This window comes from Pristiophorus japonicus, chromosome 25 (genome assembly GCF_044704955.1).
Source record: "Pristiophorus japonicus isolate sPriJap1 chromosome 25, sPriJap1.hap1, whole genome shotgun sequence".
NCBI classification, from domain to species: domain Eukaryota; kingdom Metazoa; phylum Chordata; class Chondrichthyes; family Pristiophoridae; genus Pristiophorus; species Pristiophorus japonicus.
In genome coordinates this window covers 24027542-24050760 of record NC_092001.1, presented here as the reverse complement: position 1 = coordinate 24050760, position 23219 = coordinate 24027542, and the positions used below count along the sequence as shown (strand labels likewise).

Here is a 23219-nt window from a genome sequence, read left to right as displayed (position 1 = left end):
AGATGCTGCCTGGCCTGCTCAGTGTTTTCAGTATTTACTCTTTGTTTCTCCAAATTTATCAACAGAGTATCACTTCCTTTGTCATTTAACTAAGCTCCTTCCTGATATGTAGCCTTGTCCTACACACCAGGCTCCTTTCTGATGATTCAGGCATTCATTGGAATTATAACTTCTTAACGATAACAATTATGTGAAGTATGTAACTATGTCATATTTGCCACCAGAGGGCGGGACTGTTGGAGTCCTAATGGTCACCTGCCCACACCTGCAGGGCCAGTACAAAAGGTTGACTGCCATGTTGTTCAGGCACTCTGGAGTTGTAATAAAAAAGACTAAGGTCACACTAAGTTTAGCTCACAGGACTCAGCCTCCTGGTGTTCTACTTTTCACAACAATTGGCGACGATTAACAGAATACAAACCTTCACACAACCATGGCTGCTGTTGGAATATTAGAGAGATTCACAGAGAGTGAAATAAATGAGGGCAGCAGGCGGATCTCTGCCTGACACCGGGGAAACAGGGAGACAGACCTTGGAGCAAAGGAATATGGATGGAGTCCACAAAACTAAAGGCATCTGATTCAGGAGAGTCGCTGGGCGTGGAAATTCGGGAGTTTAAAGACTTTGAAAGGAACATTTTTGTTTTGTTCAGAGAAATGTTTGTGAAAGGAATTTTTTGCAGGAAGGGATGCAGCATTTAATCTTCTGCCTTAACACTTGTTTCTGGGTGTCAGGATCACATTTCGTTTCAATGTTATTCTTCCAGAATTAATATTTCATTTGCTGTTTGACAATAACCAGACCCTCGCTCCAAGGTCTGTCTCACTCTTTCCCCGGTGTCAGGCAGAGATCCGCCTGCTGCCCTGATTTATTTCATGTGACAGGACACAAAAGTTCAAAATCAACCTGCAGGTGGCTACACGCAGCACTGAATAGTAATGATGGCCGAGTGGTCTAATATGATGTGTTCAGGTCACTATAGATAGTGTTCGAATCCTATTGCAGACATTTCTTATATTGAATCATGAGGCAGAACCCATTTGCTTTGTCACCACCAACTCCTTAAAAGTGCGATTCAGCAGTCCACCTGCTCGCTTAAAATTTCCGTCTGACCTGGTGCTGAAATTTGTTCATTCTTTTGTAGAACGACAATTATTTATTTTGCCCTGAGCATGTGAGGAACTTTTCTCCCGATCTCATTGGGTTTAATTTTGTTAATTTGGTGCTGAAAGTGGATATGTTTCCGCAGTGTAACGGTTAACACCTTCTAGTTTTTTGAGTTCATGCTCAACTTTCTCCTTGAGTGCATATGGTACGGAAGGGGGCTTGTAGTAAACCAATCTAGCGTCCTCCTGTACCCTGACACTTGCCTTGAAGCCTTGGATCGGACTGTCCGTTTCGCAGAACACCTTTGGATACTTCTTGATAACCTCATCCGATGATGAAAATCTCGCTTCCACTCAGAAAATCTGACTACAATCCAGCTTCAGTGAGCTTAATCAATTTCTTCCTTGTAAGGCAGACTTATCTCTTTTCACTACTATTCGAGGCAAGTTCTGAAATTAATCTTTATATTTCACCGATCGGTACAGTGATATGACCAACCACAGGAATTTACTCTCCCGAGTAGCCTCGCAGCTCTATCTTGGGTTTCTCCAGTTGGAAATCACGCAATTTGTCGCGCTACAGTGACTCCGGTATTACACTCACGGATGCACCCGTGTCAATTTCCATTGGTATCTTGAATCCAGCAACATCTATATGGATTTTGATGCTTTCCGAATCACTGTCCGTTAAACTCGTGCTCCTGATGATGTGTAACTCTAACATCTCCTCGTCCTGTTGTTGGTCTTCCATACTATGAAGTCTCTTGGGATTTCGACTCAGAGCTTTGAACGCTGGACTCATAGCTTTAACAACAGGTTTACCCTTCAGTCGGCATGCATTCGGAAGATGCCCAGTCTTTCTGTCGAAGAAACACTCTGCCTTCACGTGTGGACAACTTTGAGCAATGTGTTGTCCCAGGCACCTGTAGCATGACTTCGACGCTCTGGTAGAATTTCCAATTTCTGAGGGTTTGGGCTCCCTTGTAATAACTTCAAATGCTCTGATAATGACTCCACGACACAATGTGTCGTTCTTTAACTCTAGTGACCTGAGTCCTTTATTGATAACCTTTATTGGTGGCCTGCCTTTTATACTAGTCCAGGCACACCTGTGCAAGTAAGCTACAAGTCTCCCACTGCAGTGCCCTCTGGTGGCACACCTTGTAATAGTACAAGCAGTAACCATGTCGAACACATGAAAGGTGTCACTGTGGAACCGTTTCTCTCACTCAAAGTTAGACGCACAACCGTGGGCGCCACGAGATCTAGGTCGGTAGCCATTGACATTCAGGTTCATATATAAATATATATAAATATATCGACATGCAACGTAACTGTTCCCTGGTGGTCGAGGGGTTAAGATCCGGTGCACTAACCTGGTTCGACATGTATCGTAACTGTTCCCTGGTGGTCGAAGGGTGAAGACCCGGCGCACTAACCTGGTTTCAATCCTCGATCAATTCATCGCAGAAAAATAATGGAGGTCTGTGAGACGATTAATAATTGCTGTAATCACCATGAATACCAATACTTTCTGAGATTACAGACTATCTGGCTTCTCCTGCACTTTGCCGGGCACGTGTTTGGGGTTTAATTTTGTAAATTGGGTGAGTTCGCTGATCGCGGGGAGACGGTAGTAGCCTCTGTGGCCCCACTGCTGTGTGTGGCCACCTGCAGATTGATTTTGAACTTTTGTGTCCTGTCACATGAAATAAATGAGGGCAGCAGGCGTATCTCTGCCTGACACCGGGGAAACAGTGAGACAGACCTTGGAGCAAGGGTTTGGTTATTGTCAAACAGCAAATGAAATATTAATTGTGGAAGAACAATATCCAAAAGAACAGTGACCCCGACGTGATTTGAACACGCAACCTTCTGATCTGGAGTCAGACGCGCTACCGTTGCGCCACGAGGCCTACACAGTGAGCTAGAGATGTTCGTCTATATGAAGGTTCTGCAATACAAGGGCTTTAAAATTACCGTCCATTCCCACCAGGTATCACAAGCAGCGCTCACCTGACAGACACCGTATGGTTTGCTTCTTAACCTTTTGTCTTGCTTTCACGGGAAAGCATCATTAATTAACCCTTCACCTTCTTTTGCACAATCAAACAAATGCTAACTCAGGGACACTCCATACTTCAATCATTTCTCCTGTGTTTTGTGCAATGTATAGAATGACTCGACAGACTTGTTACTGTAAACTCACTCTACTGTAAACCTGGTTCAACTTTACTTATTCCCAAAGTGCCCACGTGACATAGTACTCGCTCTTATATACCAAGGCCCGCGCACACGCGCGTACAGCCCGATGACCTCCGACAGTGGCGCCCCCTGGTGTCGAGTGACCCCAAGCATCAATACATGACACTTTGCATGTGACTGTTAAACCATATCCCATTTTACTCACTGTATTTTAATGGGCGGGGAATTTTAAGTCCCTTGTATTGCAGAACCTTCATATAGACGAACATCCCTTAACTACTGTGTAAACCTCGTGGTTCAACGGTAGTGCGTCTGATTCTAGATCAAAGGGCTGCTTGTTCCAATCATGTCGGGGTCACTGTTCTTCTAGAATTGTTGTTTCACAATAACCAGACCCTTGCTGCAATGTCTATCTCACTGTTTTGTACTGGTAAGGTTGGGGACAGCATCAAACAAGAAATAAGGGATGTGTGCATTGGTGGTACAGCAGTTATCATGAGTGACTTTAATCTACATATTGATTGGGTTAACCACATGGTAGTAATGTGGTGGAGGAGGATTTCCTGGAGTGTATTTGGGATGGGTTTCTCGACCAATATGTTGAGGAACCAATAAGAGAGCTGGCCATCCTACACTGGGTGATGTGTAATGAGAAGGGACTAATTAGCAATCTTGTTGTGCGGGGCCCCTTGGGGAAATGTAACATAATATGGTAGAATTCTTCATTAAGATGGAGAGCGTCACAGTTAATTCAGAAACTATGGTCGTGAACTTAGGAAAGGGAACTTTGACGGTTTGAGGTGTGAATAGACTGGCCACGGATACTTAAAGGGTTGACGGTGGATGGGCAATGGTAAACATTTAAAGATCACACGGGTGAACTTCAGCAATTGTACATCCCTGTCTGGAGTAAAAATAGAACGGAGAACGTTGCTCAACCGTGGCTAACAAGGGAAATTAAGGATAGTGTTAAAACCAAGGAAGAGGCACATAAATTGGCCAGAAAAAGCAGCAAACCTGAGGACTGGGAGTAATTTAGAATTCAACAGAGGAGGACGAAGGGTTTCATTCGGAGGGGAAGCTTGCTTGGAACATAAAAGCTTCTGTAAATATGTGAAGAGAAAAAGATTAGTGAAGACAAACGTAGGTCCCTTGCAATCGGATTCAGGTGAATTTATAATGGGGAACAAAGAAATGGCAGACCAATAGAACAAATAATTCGGTTCTGTCTTCACGAAGGAAGACACGAATAATGTTCCGAATGTACTTGGGGACCGAGGGTCGAGTGAGAAGGAGGAACTGAAGGATATCCTAATTGGGCGGGAAATTGTTTTAGGCAAATTGATGGGATTGAAGGCTGATAAATCACCAGGGCCTGATAGTCTGCGTCCCAGAGTACTTAATGAAGTGGCCCGAGAAATAGTGGATGCATTGGTGGTCATTTTCCAATATTCTATTGAGTCGGGATCAGTTCCTATGGACTGGAGGGTAGCTAATGTAACACCACTTTTTAAAAAAGGAGGGAGAGAGAAAACGGGTAATTATAGACCAGTTAGCCAGACATCAGCAGTGGGGAAAATGTTGGAATCAATTATTAAAGATGAAACAGCAGAGCATTTGGAAAGCAGTGACAGGATCAGTCCAAGTCAGCATGGATTTATGAAAGGGAAATCGGGCTTAACGAATCTTCTGGAATTTTTGAGGTTGTAACTAGCAGAGTGGACAAGGGAGAACCAGTGGATGTGGTGTATTTGGACTTTCAGAAGGCTTTTGACTAGGTCCCACACAAGAGATTGGTGTGCAAAGTCAAAGCACATGGTATTGGGGGTAATGTACTGACGTAAATAGAGAACTGGTTGGCAGACAGGAAGCAGAGAGTCGGGATAAACGGGTCCTTTTCAGAATGGCAGGCAGTGACTCGTGGAGTGCCGCAGCGCTCAGTGCTGGGACCCCAGCTCATTACAATATAAATCAATGATTTGGATGAAGGACTAGAGTGTAATATATTCAAGTTTGCAGATGACACTAAACTGGGTGGCGGTGTGAGCTGTGAGGAGGACGCTAAGAGGCTGTAGGGTGACTTGGACAGGTTAGGTGAGTAGGCAAATGCATGGCAGATGCAGAATAATGTGGATAAATGTGAGGTTATCCATTTTGGGGGCAAAAACACTGGGGCAGAATATTATCTGAATGGCGGCAGATTAGGAAAAGGGGAGGTGCAACGAGACCTGCGTGTCATGGGTCATCAGTCATTGAAGGTTGGCATACAGGGGCAACAGGCAGTGAAGAAGGCAAATGGTATGTTGGCCTTCATAGCTCGGGTCTTTGTGTATAGGAGCAGGGAGTTCTTACTGCAGTTGTACAGGGTCTTAATGAGGCCTCCCCCGGAATATTGTGTTCCGTTTTGGTCTTCTAACCTGAGGAAGGTCGTTATTGCTGTTGAGGGAGTGCAGGGAAGGTTCACCAGACTGATTCCCGAGATGGCTGGACTGTCATATGAGGAGAAACTGGATCAACTGGGCCTTTATTCACTGGAGTTTAGAACGATGAGAGGATATCTCATGGAAACGTATATGATTCTGACGGGACTGGACAGGTTAGATGCGTGTAGATTGTTCCCGATGTTGGGGAAGTCCAGAAGCAGGGGACATAGTCTTAGGATAAGCGGTAGGCCAATTAAGAAGGAGATGAGGAGAAACTTCTTCACTCAGAGAGTTGTTAACCTGTGGAATTCCCTGCAGAGGTGTATGGGGAACTTTGGCTGATATTTGGCCGGACCCCAGCACACAAATATCAGCATTTGATGTTTTGCTAAATGTCTTGGTTCCTGCAACAAGGTGGCCGCACATGCGCCATGAACCGTCCAAGATGGCGGCCAGTGACCCCGCTGACTCGGGCCTGTCACCACGGGGCCATCCCAGGGCCTGTGGCCTGTGATTGGGGCCTGGGAGCTAAAGCAGGTGTTTATGAGGCTCACCAGCCCACTTACGGCTCCAATTCCTGCCCCGCACCGACAACCGACCGTCTCCTGTCCAATATCATCTGGGCTCCACCAATGTAACAAACAGGGTGGATAAAGGGGAACCAGTGGATGTGGTGTATTTGGACTTCCAGAAGGCATTGACAAGGTGCCACATAAAAGGTTACCACACAAGGGTTTGAGGGTAATATATTAGCATGGATAGAGGATTGGCTAACTAACAGAAATCAGGGAGTCGGGATAAATGGTTCATTCTCGGGTTGGAAATCAGTAACTAGTGGGGTGCCACAGGGATCAGTGCTGGGACCCCAACTATTTACAATCTACATTAACGACTTGGAAGAAAGGACCGAGTGGCCAAATTGTTGGGGTAGAAACTATGTTAAAGAATATGACTCAGACACCCATCTGCTCAAGTGGAAAACACCCAAGTTTATTATATGTATACAGAGACTCGGCCGAGTTGGAGATCAGTCTAAAAGCTCCGCAGCCTCTTGCCCCCGAACTCGCCCGGCCGTTCCATATTTAATCTCACAACCCACAAGCACGTGCGTCATTGTGGTTACAATGGAGGAAGAAAAACCTTTCACATTAAAGTACATGGGACCCTGAGTTCAGCGTTTAGGGCATTCGGTTCCTCCTTATCAGAGAAAAAACATGCATACATCTGTTTGCACTGCAACCATACTTTGTCCAACTTCTTCTTTCCCCATGACTCAGAATCAGCAGACTTTATTTGACCATTTTAACATCGCCAGAATGCATAAAGCGGGGTTTCTAAAAATTCACACTACACTGATGATACAAAGATGGGAGGAAAAGCAATGTGTGAGGAGGTCACAAAAAATCTGCAAAAGGACATAGGAAGGCTAAGTGAGTGGGCATAAATTTGGCAGATGGAGTAAAATGTGGGAAAGTGTTAGGTCATGCACTTTGGCAGAACAAAAAATCAAGAGCAAGTTATTATTTAAATGGAGAAAAATTGCAAAGTGCTCCAGTGCATTGGGACCTGGGGGTACTTGTGCACGAAACAAAAGTTTAGTATGTAGGTACAGCAAGTGAACAGGAAATCCAATGGAATCTTGGCCTCTATTGCAAAGGGGATGGAGTATAAAAGCAGGGAAGTCTTGCCACAGTCATACAGGGTATTAGTGTGGCCACACTTAGACTACTGCGTGCAGTTTTGGTTTCCACATTTATGAAAGGATATACTGGCTTTGGAGGCAGTTCAGAGAAGGTTCCTAAGTTGATACCGGAGATGAGGTGTTGAATCATGAGGAACGTTTGAGGAGCTTGGGCCTCTACTCATTGGAATTCAGAAGAATGAGAGGTGATCTTATCGAAACGTATAAGGTTTTGAAGGTTTTAAAACTGAGATGAGGAAAACTTTCTTCTCCCAGAACATTGTACATCTGTGGAATTCACTGTCTCAGAGAGCTGTGAAAGCTGGGTCATTGAATAACTTTAAGAGATTGACAGTTTCTTAACCGATAATGGAATAAAGGGTTATGGGGAGTGGGCAGGGAGGTGGACCCGAGTCCTATTAAACCATTATCCTATTAAATGGCGGAGCAGGCTCGATGGGCCGTGTGGCCTACTCGAGCTCCTATTTCTTATGTTCTTATGTTACCCTCCCCTTCAGTGCTGACTCTGGCTGGATTCAGTTCGGCTCACTGGTTCCTCTCTCCTCCCCTGAAGGTGCTGACTCTGTCTGGGTTCAGTTCTACACTCACAGGTTCCCTTCCCCTGAAGGTGCTGACTCTGTCTGGGTTCAGTTCTACACTCGCTGGTTCCCCTCCCCTGAAGGAGGGAGATATACACCATATCTAACCAGAGTTGTACCTGCCCTTGGAATGTCTGGTGGACAGTGTTGAGGAAGCTTTACTCGGTATCTAAGCAAGGCAAGAAAATCTTTCCTTAGATAAGGAGACCAAAACTGTGCACAGTACTCCAGATGTGGTCTCACCAAGGCCCTGTACAATTGTAGAGTGAGATTTGAGAGGATTACCCTTTATTTAAATTAAGCTGTACCCGGCCCGAGGAGTGTCTATTTGGAAATTGTAGAAGGAGCTTTACTTCGTATCTCACCAATGCACTACGTACCCTGGGAGTGTTTGATGCGACTGGGTAGAGGGAGCTTTACTCTATCTAACGCGTGCTGTACCTGCCCTGGCTGTGTTTGATGGTACAATGTAGTTGGAGCTTTACTTTGTATCTGAGTCAGGATAAATGGGGTCATTTTTCCATTGGCAAACTAGCTCCAGCATTGTCATAGGCGTCGGTGCTCAGTCCTCAATCTATATTAATGACTTGGATGAAGGGACCGAGTGCAATCTCGAAAAGTTTGCTGATGATACAAAGATGGGTGGGAAAGAAACTTGTGAAGAGGACACAACATTCTGTAAAGGGATAGAGACATGCTAAGTGAGTGGGCAAAAAATTCGGCAGATGGAGTATAATGTGGGAAAATGTGAGGTTATCCACTGGGGCAGAAAAAATAAAAAAACAAATTATAATTTAAATGGATAAAAATTGCAAAGTGCTGCAATACAGTCGCAACTTGGGGTCCTTGTTCATGAAACACAAAAAGTTAGTATGCAGGTACAGCAAGTAATCAGGAAAGCAAATGGAATCTTGGCCTTTATTGCAAGGTGGATAAAGTATAAAAGCAGGTAAGTCCTGCTACAACTGTACAGAACATTGGTGAGGGCACGCCTAGAGTACTGCATACAGTTTTGGTCTCTGTATTTAAGGAAGAATGAACTTGCTTTGGAGGCTGTTCAGAGAAGGTTCACTAGGTTGATTCCAGAGATGAGGGGGTTGACTTATGAAGATAGGTTGAGTAGGTTGGGTCTATACCCATTGGAGTTCAGAACAATGAGAGGTGATCTTATCAAAACATATAAGATAATGAAGGGGCTCGACAAGGTGAATGCAGAGAGGATATTTGCAACTATAGGGAAAATTAAAACTAGGGGACATAGTCTCAGAATAAGAGGCCGCCCATTTAAAACTGAGATTAGATGGAATTTCTTCTTTGAGGGTTGTAAATCTATGGAATGTCTGCCCCAGAGAGCTGTGGAGGCTGGGCCATTGAATATATTAAAGGAGGAGATCGACAGATTTTTGAGCAATAAGGGAATAAAGTGTCATGGGGAGCGGGCAGGGAAGTGGAGCTGAGCCCAAGATCAGATCAGCCATGATCTTATTAAATGGTGGAACAGGCTCGAGGGGCCAAGTGCCTACTCCTGCTCCTATATCTTATATTATGATCTACCTTGTGCTGTACCTGCCCTGGGATTGTTTGTTGGGATAGTGTAGAAAGAGCTTTACTCTGTATCTAACACGTGCTACCTGCCATAGGATTATTTGTTGGGACAATGCAGAGGGAGAGATTACTCTGTATTTATCCCGTGCTGTACTTGCCCTGGGAGTGTTTGATGGGACTGTGTAGATGGAGCATTATTGTGTATCTAACCAATGCTGTATGTACCCTGCAATGCTTTGGATAGTGTCGAGGGAGAAATACTCCATACCTAACCAGTGTTGTACATGCCCTTGGAATGCCTGGTGGGAAAGTGTTGAGGGAGCTTTATGCTGTATGTAATGCATGCGGTACCTGCCCTGGCAATGTCCGATGGAACAGTATAGAGGGAGATTTACTCAATATTTAAACCATGTTGCACCTGTTCTGGGAGTGTTTGATGCGGCAGAGTAGAGGGAGCTTTACTCTATATCTATCCCGTGCTGTAGTTGCCTTGGGAGTGTTTGATGCGACAATGTAGAGGGAGATTTATTCTGTATCTGCCCTGGGAATGTTTTATGTGTCAGTGTAGAGGGAACTTTATTCTGTATCTAACCAATGCAGTATCTACTCTAGAATGCTTGAGACAGTGTAGAGGGAGATATACTCCATATTTAGCCTGTGTTGTACCTGCCCATGGAATGTCTGGTGGGACAATGTTGAGGGAGATTTGCTCTATATCTAAGAAAGGCAAGTATCCTTCCTTAGATAAGGCGACCAAAGATGTGCACAGTACTCCAGGTGTGGTCTCACCAAGGCGCTGTACAATTATTTAGTGAGGTTTGAGAGGGTTACCCTTTCACTAAATTATGCTGTACTTGCCCTTGGAGTGTTTATTTGGAAAGTGTGGAGGAAGCTTTACTCTGCTTCTAACCAAAGCAGTACCTGCTCTGGGAGTGCTTGATGGGACAGTGTAGAGGGAGCTTTACTGTGTATCTAACGCATGCTGTTCCTGCCCTGGGAGAGTTTTATGAGACAATGTAGAGGAACTTTACTCTGTATCTAACCTGTGCAGTTCCTGCCATGGGAATGTCCAGTGGGAAAATGTGTATCTAATCTGTGCTGTACCTGCCCTTTGAGTGTTTGATGGGACAGTGTTGTGGGAGAAATTACTCTGTATTTAACTTGTGCTGGAGCTGCCCTGTGAATTTTGTTGGGGACTGTTCAGAGGGAGATTTATGCTGGACCTAACCTGTACTGTACCTGCCCTGGGAGAGTTTGACGGGACAGTCGAGAGGGAGCTTTACTCTGTATCTGACCCGTGCTTTACCTTCCATGTGACTATTTGATGGGACGGTGTAGAGGGAGCTTTACTCTGTATCTAAGCTGTGTTGTATCTGGCCTGGGAGTGTTTGATGTGACAGTGTAGATGGAGCTTTACTCTGTAACTAACCCATGTGCAATTGCCCCGGGAGTGTTTGGGATATTGTAGACTGAGATTTACTGTGTATCAACCATGGTAGTGTTTGGGACAGGATGGAGTGAGATTTACTCTGTCTCTAACGCGTGCAGTACCGGTAGTCTGGACAGCAATAGTAGGGAAAATGCTAAAATCTATTATTAAGCACGTAGTCACAGGGCACTTCAGAACGAATAACAGGATTGGGCAGAATTAACACGGATTTATGAAAGGTAAATTGTTGTTGACAAATCTGTTAGTGTTTTTTCAGGTAACTAGCAGGATAGATAAGGGGGAACCACTGGATGTGGTGTATTTATATATACAGAAGGAATTCGATGAGGTGCCACTCAAGAGATTATTGAATAAATTTAGGGCTCATGGGATTGGGCGTTATATACTAGCAAGCATTAAGGATTGGTTAACGGACAGAAAACATAGAGTCGGAATAAACAGGCCATTTTCGGGTTGGCAGGCACTTACTGGTGGGGTCGTAGCATCCCTTGGGAGCACTATATATAAGCAAGCCTCCATGCTGTACCATCACTCTGGAGTTTGAATAAAGGAGCTAAGGTCACAATTGCTCATAAGGGTGTTAAAGAAACAAGCCTGAAGGCTTTGTGTCTTAATGCAAGGAATATCCGCAATAAGGAGGATGAATTAAATGTGCAAATAGACGTTAACAAATATGATGTGATTGGGATTACGAAGACGTTGCTCCAAGATGATCAGGGCTGGGAACTCAACATCCAGGGGTATTCAACATTCAGGAAAGATAGAATAAAAGTAAAAGGAGGTGGGGTAGCATTGGTGGTTAAGGAGGAAATTAAGGCAATAGTTCGGAAGGACATTAGCTTGGATGATGTGGAATCTATATGGGTAGAGCTGCAGAATACCAAAGGGCAAAAAACGTTAGTGGGAGTTGTGTACAGACCTCCATACAGTAGTAGTGATGTTGGGGAGTGCATCAACATGAAATTAGGGGTGCGTGCATTAAAGGTGCAGCAGTTATAATGGGTGACTGTAATATGCACATAGAATGGGTTAACCAAACTGGAAGCAGTACGGTGGAGGAGGATTTCCTGGAGTGCATAAGGGATTGTTTTTTAGACCAATATGTCGAGGAACCAACCAGGGGGGAGGCCATCTTAGAATGGGTGTTGTGTAATGAGAGAGGATTAATTCGCAATCTCGTCGTGCGAGGCCCCTTGGGGAAGAGTGAGCATAATATGGTGGAATTCTGCATTAGGATGGAGAATGAAACAGTTCATTCAGAGACCATGGTCCAGAACTGAAAGAAGGGTAACTTTGAAGGTATGAGGTGTGAATTGTCTAGGATTGATTGGCGAATGATACTGAAGGGGTTGACTGTGGATGGGCAATGGCAGACATTTAGAGACCGCATGGATGAACTACAACAATTGTACATTCCTGTCTGGCGTAAAAATAAAAAAGGGAAGGTGGCTCAACCGTGGCTATCAAGGGAAATCAGGGATAGTATTAAAGCCAAGGAAGTGGCATACAAATTGGCCAGAAATAGCAGTGAACCCGGGGACTGGGAGAAATTTAGAACTCAGCAGAGAGGACAAAGGGTTTGATTAGGGCAGGGTAAATGAAGTATGAGAAGAAGCTTGCAGGGAACATTAAGACGGATTGCAAAAGTTTCTATAGATATGTAAAGAGAAAAAGGTCAGTAAAGACAAACGTAGGTCCCCTGCAGTCAGAATCAGGGGAAGTCATAACGGGGAACAAAGAAATGGCGGACCATTTGAACAAGTACTTTGGTTCGGTATTCACTGAGTAGGACACAAACAACCTTCCGGATATAAAAAGGGTCGGAGGGTCTAGTAAGGAGGAGGAACTGAGGGAAATCCTTATTAGTCGGGAAATTGTGTTGTGGAAATTGATGGGATTGACGGCCGATAAATCCCCAGGGCCTGATGCGACTGCATCCCAGAGTACTTAAGGAGGTGGCCTTGGAAATAGTGGATGCAGTCACAGTCATTTTCCAACATTCCATTGATTCTGGATCAGTTCCTATGGAGTGGAGGGTAGCCAATGTAACCCCACTTTTTAAAAAAGGAGGGAGAGAGAAAACAGGGAATTATAGACCAGTCAGCCTGACATCGGTAGTGGGTAAAATGATGGAATCAATTATTAAGAATCTCATAGCAGTGCATTTGGAAAGAGGTGATATGATAGGTCCAAGTCAGCATGGATTTGTGAAAGGGAAATCATGCTTGACAAATCTTCTGGAATTGCTTGAGGGATTTTCCAGTAAAGTGGACAAGGGAGAACCAGATGACGAATATTTGGACTTTCAGAAGGCTTTCGACAATGTCCCACACAAGAGATTAATGTGCAAAGTTAAAGCACATGGGATTGGTGGTAGTGTGCTGACATGGATTGAGAACTGGTTGTCAGACAGGAAGCAAAGAGTAGGATTAAATGGGGACTTTTCAGAATGGCAGGTAGTGACTAGTGGGATACCGCAAGGTTCTGTGCTGGGGCCCCAGCTGTTTACTCTGTACATTAATGATTTAGACGAGGGGATTAAATGTAGTATCTCCAAATTTGCGGATGACACTAAGTTGGGAAGCAGTGTGTGCTGCGAGGAGGATGCTATGAGGCTGCAGAGCGACTTGGATAGGTTAGGTGAGTGGGGAAATGCATGGCAGATGAAGTATAATGTGGATATATGTGAGGTTATCCACTTTGGTGGTAAAAGCAGAGAGACAGACTATTATCTGAATGGTGACAGATTAGGAAAAGGGGAGGTGCAAAGAGACCTGGGTGTCATGGTACATCAGTCATTGAAGGTTGGCATGCAGGTACAGCAGGCGGGTAAGAAACCAAATGGCATGTTGGCCTTCATAGCGAGGGGATTTGAGTACAGGGGCAGAGAGGTGTTGCTACAGTAGTACAGGGCCTTGGTGAGGCCACACCTGGAGTATTGTGTACAGTTTTGGTCTCCTAACCTGAGGAAGGACATTCTTGCTATTGAGGGAGTGCAGCGAAGGTTCACCAGACTGATTCCCGGGATGGCGGGACTGACCTATGAAGAAAGATTGGATCAACTGGGCTTGTATTCACTGGAGTTCAGAAGAATGAGAGGGGACCTCATAGAAACGTTTAAAATTCTGACGGGGTTAGACAGGTTAGATGCAGGAAGAATGTTCCCAATGTTGGGGAACTCCAGAACCAGGGGACACAGTCTAAGGATAAGAGGTAAGCCATTTAGGACAGAGGTGAGGAGGAATTTCTTCACCCAGAGAGTGGTGAACCTGTTGGATTCTCTACCACAGAAAGTTGTTGAGGCCAATTCAAAAGGAGTTCAAAAAAGAGTTAGATGAAGTCCTTACTACTAGGGGAATCAAGGGGTATGGTGAGAAAGCAGGAATGGGGTACTGAAGTTGCATGTTCATCCATGAACGCATTGAATGGCGGTGCAGGCTAGAGGGGCCGAATGGCCTACTCCTGCACCTATTTTCTATGTTTCTATGTTTCGATGTTACTAAAATGGTGGAACTACGCGGGGAAGTGTGCCATTGGTTAATACAGGTTACAGCAATTTCATTGGCTGGTACAGTGCAATTAATTTTATTGGATAGAGTAAATTCTACTGATTCCATTGGTACATTCAGTTCTGGCGACTGTTGCTGAGGAAAAGCCTTTGCAGGTTATGTGTTAATTTTCTGCGAAAGTCTTCCCAGGCTTATTCTCAGGCTAATGTTCTTGGCAGACATATGGCTACCATCTACTTAATAGAGGCGTTGTCCCTGTTATCTTCTGGGGCTGGAACATCGTGGCCTCCTCACATTATAGCTGAGAGCTGTCTACATAAATCTTGTGCGTGTTCTTATCTCCTAACCGAATTTCTCTGACCTCAGTGTTTCTGCCGAACACAGCTATTTTACCATGAACGCAATTTAAATCTTACTCTCAGTCTTCCTTACTTTATTTTAATTACACCGAATTACTTTACCTCTAATTAAAGTTTTTCGCTCTAACACTCATATACATCCACATCTACCCTGTCTTGAGCCTGGGAGCCTCTGTCTCCACGCACTGGTTTTGGCAGACCTCATCTTCAACCTCAATACAAGATTTTTCTGTTATGTTTTTAAGTTTCCATGCTGACGACGCAATGCAGGATTTTGATAGTAATGAGTCCTAACTAAGTGCATTAAAATTTGAAAAAACGATTTTTAATTTATTATTTTCAACTGTTTGCAAGTGCTCTGTGTGATTCTACCTTCAGAGAAGCGACATGAGCGATAAACTAAGACAGATCTGAGCTCCACGGTATTATTTCCCAGTGCGTTCGTTTCGCAGTGATAATGTGTGACGTAACACCATAATGACTGGTGGCAGAGCCAGAGCCTTGCGTCAGCAGAAAATCCAAAGCAGTTTCTTTGTCTTTGCAGAAGCAAGCTTTTCAATGAATGTCCTTGGTTCATTTTATACTTGCAATGCCTAATCCCTCAAAATACTCACCAAAGCCTGTATTCTTACAGCTGAATGCAAGTTGTGATCTCCTTGTGAGGTGCAGTTTGTTCAGGTCATGTTCTTGAGCTGCCCCAGGGAGGGGGCAGTGTGAGATGTACCTTTGCGGTGCAGTTTCTGAATCTGAGATGCCCCATGGAGGGGAAAGTGTGTGATGTCACTGTGGGATGCAGTGTGTTCAGTGTCTGGCCTTGAGCTGCCCCAGAGAGTGTGCCGTGTGTGATGTCCCTGTGAGGTGCAGTAAGCCGTGAGTCTGACACTGGGCTGTCCCAGGGAGGGGGCAGTGTGTGATAGCACTGTGGTGTGCAGTGTCTGACCGTGAGCTGGCCGGGAAGCGGGCGGTGTATGATGTCCCTCTATGGTGCAGTCTTTTCAGTGTCTGACCATGAGCTGCCCCAGGAGTGGGCAGTGCGTGATGTCCCTGTGGGGTGAGATAAAGCGAGAGTCTGACCCTGAGCTGCACCAGGCAGGGGTTAATGTGTGATGACACTCTGGGGTGCAGTGTTTACCCCTCAGCTGCCGCAGGGAGAGGCAGCGTGTGATGTACTTGTGGGGTGCAGTGCCTGAACCTGAACTGCCCCAAGGAGCGGGCAATGTGTGCTGACGCTGTGAGGTGCATATCCTCAGTGTCAGACCCTGGGCTGCCCTAGGGAGGGGGCAGTGTGAAATGTCCCTCAGGGATGCAGTAAGTGGTGAGTCTGACCCAGAGCTGCCCCACGGAGAGGCAGTGTGTGATGTCCCTGTGGGTGCAGTATGTTCAGTGTCTGATCCAGAGCTGCCCCAGGGAGGGGGCAGTGTGAAATGTCCCTGTGGGATGCAGTAAGTGGTGAGTTTGACCCAGAGCTGCCCCAGGGAGGGTGCTGTGTGTGATGTCCCTGTTATCTGCAGTATGTTCAGTGTCTGACCCAGAGCTGCCCCAGGGAGGGTGCAGTGTGCGATGTCCCTGTGGGGAGCAGTATGCTCAGAATCTAACCCTGAGCTCTCCTCACACATAGTTTTCTCGGGGACAGTTACACGCTTCTCAGTTGGAATTAAATTGTCGGACATCCCCATCTGATGGACGCAGGTGGCACTACTGAACAGATCGTGATGGCTCAGCCGTTTCACAGAGTAATCTAATTGCAACGACCGGCAAGAAGAATTAATCTTATTTCGGTTGTATTGACGACATACTTGGTAGTTTACAGTATTGGAAGTAAGCACTTTCAAAAGCCCATCACTCTTTACGTTATTTGAAAAATATACAGAATAGTATCCACAGCTCAGGTACAGTTCAGACCTGGATGTGATTAAAACTTGCACGAACAGTAGAAGTGAACAGGGCGACTCTCTTATGAACTGCTCGGTGTGTGTTACAGCAGAAAGCTCCAGTAAGTACCTCCCTTTCCACATTGGGGGCAGGTGAACATAGAAATATAGAAACAGAGAAAATAGGTGCAGGAGTAGGCCAATCTGCACTTCGGGAGTGCACTGTCATTCAATAAGATCATGGCTGAACATTCCCTCAGTACACCTTTCCTGCTTTCTCTCCATACCCCTTGATATCCTTAGCTGTAAGCGCCATATCTAACTACCTCTTGAATATATCCAATGAAGTGGCATCAACAACTCTCTGCGGCAGGGAATTCCATAGGTTAAGAACTCTCTGAGTGAAGAAGTTTCTCCTCTTCTCAGTGCTAAATGGCAAACCTCATGTCCTAAGACACAGTCCCTTGGTTCTGGACTTCCCTAACATCGGGGACATTCTTCCCACATCTAACCTTTCCAGTTCCCTCAGAATCCTATCTGTTTCTATGAGATCCGCTCTCATCCTTCTAAACTCCAGTGAATCAAGGCGCAGTTGATCCAGTCTCTCCTCACATGACAGTTCAGCCATCCCTGGAATCAGTCTGGTGAACCTTCGCTGCACTCCCTCAACAGCAAGAACGTCCTTCCTCAGATTAGGAGACCAAACTGAACACAATACTCTAGGTGAGGCATCACCAAAGGCCCTGTGCAACTGAAAAAGACCTCTCTGTTCCTATCCACAAATCCCTGTGCTATAAAGGCCAACGTGCAATTTGCCTTCTTCACTGCCTGCTGTACCTGCATGTCAACTTTCAATGACTGATGAAACATGATACCAAGGTCTCGTTGCATCTCTCCTTTTCTTAATCTGCCGAAATTCAGATAATATTCTGCCTTTCGTGTTTTTCCACCAATTGCACATTATACTGCATCTGCCATGCATTTGTCCACTCATCTTACCTGCCCAAGTCAGCCTGCAGCCTTTTAACGTCCTCCTCACAGCTCTCACCGCCACCCAGTTTAGTGTCATCAGCAAACTTGGAGATAATACACTCAATTCCTTTATCTAAACCGTTAATGTATATTATAAAGAGCTGGGGTCAATGCACTGAGCCCTGCGGCACTCCACTAGTCACTGCCTGCCATTCTGAAAAGGACCCGTTTATCCCGACTCGCTGCTTCCTGTCTGCCAACCAGTTCTCTATCCACGTCAGTACACTACACCCAATACCATGCGCTTTGATTTTGCACACCAATCTCTCGTGCGGGACCTTGTCAAAAGCCTTTTGAAAGTCATGTACACCACATCCACTGGTTCTCCCTTGTCCACTCTGCTAGTTGCATCCCCCAAAAATGTCTGAAAACTCGTCAAGCATGATTTCCCCTTCATAAATCCATGGTGACTTGGTCCGATCTTGTCATTGCTTTCCAAATGCGCTGCTATTTCATCCGTACCGATTGATTCCAACATTTTCCCCACTACTGATGTCAGTCTAACTTCTGTATAATTAACCGTTTTCTCTTTCCCTACTTTTTTTAAAAAGTGGTGTTACGTTAGCTACCCTCCAGTCCATAGGAACTGATCCAGAATCGATAGACTGTTGGAAAATGATCACCAATGCACGCACTATTTCGAGGGCCACTTCCTTATGTACTCTGTTTGCAGACTATCAGGCTCCCGGTATTTATCGGCCTTCAAACCCATCAATTTCCCTAAAACAATGTCCTGCCTAATAAGGATATCCTTCAGTTCCTCCTCACCAGACCCATTGTCCCCTAGTACATTCGGAAAGTTATTTGTGCATTCCTTCGTGAAGACAGAACGGAAGTATTTGTTCAATAGGTCTGCCATTTCTTTGTTACCCATTATAAATTCAACGAATCCGAATGCAAGCGACATACATTCGCCTTTACTAATCTTTTTCTCTTCACATTTCTTCCGAAGCTTTTGCAATCAGTTTTTATGTCCCTGCAAGCTTCCTCTCGTAATCTATGTTCCTCCCGTCAATTAAATCATTAGTCCTCCTCTGTTGAATACTAAATTTCTCCCAGTCCTCAGGTTTGTAGCGTTTTCTAGCCAATTTATACTCCTCTTCCTTGGCTTTAACACTATCCTTAATTTTCCTTGTTGGCCATGGTTGAGCCACCTTCCCCTTCTTATTTTTACCCTAGACAGAGATTACAATTGCTGAAGTTCATCCATGTGATCTTTAAATGTTTGACATTGCTTATCCACCATCAACACTTATAGTAACCTTAGGAAGTCTATTCTAGCCAATTCACGCCTCATACCGTCGAAGTTACCTTTCCTTAAGTTCTGCAGCCTAGTTTCCGAATTAATTGTGTCACTCTCCATCTTAATAATGAAATCTACCATATTATGGTCACTCTTCCCCAAGGGGCCTCGCACAAAAAAATTGCTAAATAGTCCCTTCTCATTACACATCACATTATGATGTTCAGCTCTCCAGTTGGTTCCGAGACATATTGGTCTAGAAACAATCCCTAATACACTCTAGGATATTCTCCCCCACTGCATTGCTACCAGTGTGGTTGGACCAATCAATATGTAGATTAAAGTCGCCCATGATAACTGATGTACCTTTATTACACACACCGCTTATTTCTTGTTTGATGCTGTCCCCAACATCACTACTACTGTTTGGTGGTCCCACTAACGTTTTCTGCCCTTTGGAATTACGCAGCTCCACCCATAACTATTCCACATCATCCAGACTAATGTCCCTACTTACTAAAGCATTAAATTCCTCTTTAATCAGCAACGCCACCCCGCCTCCTTTTCCTTTCTCCTATCCTTCAAAATGTTGATTACACCTGGCTGTTGCGTTCCCAACCTTAGTCAACCTGGAGCCATGTCTCTGTGATGCAAAATACATCATATCCATTCTCACAGAGCTTTCAGGCTTGTATTTTCAACACACTTTGCCTCTTCAGAATGTTTCTGTTATGCGGCCCTTTTTATTGTTTGCCTTGGGTTTATCTGCCCTCCTCCTTTACTATTCCCCTTTCTATCTTTTGCTTCTGCCTCCATTTTACTTCCCTCTGTCTCCCTGCATAGGTTCCCATCCCCCATGATGGGAGCTTAAATCCTCCCCAACATCACTAACAAACACTCTCCCTCGGACATTGGTTCCGGTCCTGCCCAGGTGCAGACCGTCCGGTTTGTGCTGGTCCCACCTCCCCCAGAACCGGTTCCCATGTCCTAGGAATTTGAATCCCTCCCTCTTGCACCACTTCTCAAGCCACATATTCATCTGAGCTATCCTGCGATTCCTCCTCTGACTAGGAGGTGGCACTGCTACCAATCTTGAGATTACTACCTTTGAGATCCTAGCTTTTAATTTAGCTCCTAGCTCCCGAAATTCGTCTCGTAGGACCTCATCCCGTTTTTTACCTACATCGTTGGTACCTACAGCACCACGACAATTGGCTGTTCACCCTCCATTTTCAGAATGTCCTGCACCCGCTCCGAGACATTCTTCACTGTTGCACCAGGGAGGCAACATACCATCCTGGCGTCTCGGTTGCGGCTGCAGAAACACCGAGCTATTCCCCTTACAATCGAATCCCCTCTCACTCTAACTTTCACACTGATTTTCCTGCCCTCCTGTGCAGCAGAGGCTCCCACGGTGCCTTGACCTTGGCTGCTGCTGCTCCCACCTGATGAGTCATCCCCCTCAAAAGTACCCAAAACGGTGTATCTGATTTGCAGGTGGCAGGACGCATGGGACCCCTAGACTACCTTCCTTGCACTGCTCTCCCCAGTGTGAACTCGCTGATGCACCATCAAGCGGGAGGGATGGGTGGATCCAATGCCATACACAGTACATTTAACAGCATATGGACATAAGAAGATAATAAATAGGAGCAGGAGCAAGCCACACTGCCCTTCGAGCCTGCTCCACCATTTAATACGACCAAGCCTGAACTGATCACGGATTCATGTCAACTTCCCTGCCTGTTCCCCATAACCCGTTATCCCCACATCTGTTAATAAACTGTCTATTTCTGTCTTAATTTTATTCAAAGACCCACCTCCAACAGCGCTCTGAGGAATCGAATTTAACACCTCTACTAAGCTTTGAAAGAAGAAATTCCTCCTCATATCAGGTTTAAATGGGCGTTGCACCTCCCCTTTTGCTAATCTGCCGCCATTCAGAATATTATCTGAATGATAGCAGATTAGGAAAAGGGGAGGTGCAACAAGACCTGGGTGTCATGGTACATCAATCATTGAAAGTTGGCATGCAGGTGCAGCACGCGGTGAAGAAGGCAAATTGGTTGTTGGCCTTCATAGCGAGGGGATTTGAATATAGTCGCAGGGAGGTCTTACTGCAGTTGTACAGGGCCTCAGTGAGGCCTCACCTGGAATATTGTGTTCAATATTGGTCTCCTAATCTGAGCAAGGACGTTCTTGCTATTGACGGAGTGCAGCGAAGGTTTACTAGATTGATTCCCGGGATGGCACGACAGACATATGAAGAGAGACTGGAGCGACTGGGACTGTATTCACTGGAATTCAGAAGGATGCGAAGGGATCTCATAGAAACAACTAAAATTCTGTCCGGACTCGACAGTTTAGATGCAGGAAAAATATTCCCGATGTTGTAGAAGTCCAGAACCAGCGGATAGTCTTAGGATAAGGGGTAGGCCATTTAGAACTGAGATGAGGAGAAACGTCTTCACTCAGGGAGTTCTTAACCTGTGGAATTCCCTATTGCAGAGATTTGTTAATGCCAGTTCATTGGATATAGTCAAGAGGTAGTTAGATATGGCCCTTACAGCTAAATGGATGAAGGGTTATGGAGAGAAAGGTGCAAATGGGTACTGAGGTGAATGATCAGCCATGATCTTATTGAATGGTTGTGCTGGTTCGAAGGGCCAAATGGCCTACTCCTGCAACTATTTTATATGATTCTATGTTTTTAATGTCCCCTTATTCTAAGATTTAACTTGTTTCTCTCCGCTGTGAATCCACTGCAGTTGCATGGGGTTCGTGGACTGAGTGAATCCCTTCGCACGCCCGTGGCAGGTGAACAATCTCTCTCCAGTGTGAACTCTTAATGTGTCAGCAGGTGGAAAGAGTGCGTAAAAGACTTTCCACAGTGAGAGCCTCTGAGTGGTAGCTCTCATCAGTGTGAACTATCGCGTGCTTCTGCACGCCGGATGAATTGTTGATTTGCTTCCGACACACCGCACAGAACTACCTCCCTTTGATGTGAACACGCTGATTATTTTCCAAGTATCACTATTACTACCCTAACGTTTTTAGACTTCACAATAACTTGCCTAAATTATTGCTCCTCGATTTCGCTCCCAACGCATCATTTGTCAGCGTGGAAGTAAGCCCTCTTCATGCTTGGTCAATCTTCAAGAATTTTTTGAGGATTTAACGAGTAGAGTGGACAAGGCGGAACCAGTAGTTGTGGTGTCTTTCAAAAAGCGTTGGACAAGGGCCCACACAAGAGATGGTTGTGCAACATTAATGCACATGCTATTGGTGGTAATATTTTGACGTGGATAGTGATCTAGTTGGCAGATAGGAAGCAGAGATTCGGGATGAACGGATCCTTTTCAGAATGGCAGGCAGTGACTAATGGGGTGCAGATGGGCTCAGTGCTGGGACCCCAGCAATTTATAATATACATCGATGATTTAGGTGAAGGAATTGTGTGTAATATCTCCCAGTTTGAAGATGATACTAAGCTGGGTGGCGGTGTGAGTTGTGAGGAATATGCTAAGAGGTTGCAGGGTGACTTGGACTGGTTCGGTGAGTGGGGAAATGCATGGCAGATGAGGTATAATGCGGATAATTGTGAAGTTATCAATTTTGGTGGCAAAAACGTGAAGGCAGAATATTATCTGAATGGTGGCTGATTAGGAAAAGGGGAGGTGCAACGAGACCTGGGAGTCATGGTGCATTTGTCATTGAAAGTTGGCAAGTGGTGAACAAGACAAATGGCATGTTCGCCTTCATATCTGGGGCATTTGAGTATTGGAGCAGGGAGGTATTACTGCAGTTGTACAGGGCCTTGGTGAGGCATCACCTGGATTATTATGATCAGTTTTGGTGTCCTAATCTGAGGAAGGACGATCTTGCTATTGAGAGAGTGCAGCGAAAGTTCACCAGACTGATTCCCGGGATGACATAGCTGGCCAATGAGAAGAGATTGGATCCACTGAGCCTGTATTCACTGGAGTTTAAATGAATGAGATGGAACCTCTTAGAAACATATACAATTCTGACGGGACTGGATAGTTTAAATGCAAAAAGAATGTTTCCGATGTTGTGGAAGTCCAAAACGACTGGTCACAGTCTAAGGATAATTCGTAAGCCATTTAGGACCGAGATAAGGAGAAACCTTTTCACTCAGAGAGTTGTGAACCTGTGGAATTCACTACCACAGAGA

General features: G+C 45.1%; 1 non-coding gene across 1 annotated transcript; it reads right to left on the bottom strand.

The window, feature by feature from the left end:
- Positions 1-2951: 2951 nt before the first annotated feature.
- trnaw-cca (transfer RNA tryptophan (anticodon CCA)) lies at positions 2952-3023 on the bottom strand. Its single transcript has one exon. It is a non-coding gene; the product is annotated as a tRNA-Trp (tRNA).
- Between the last annotated feature and the right edge of the window lie 20196 nt (positions 3024-23219).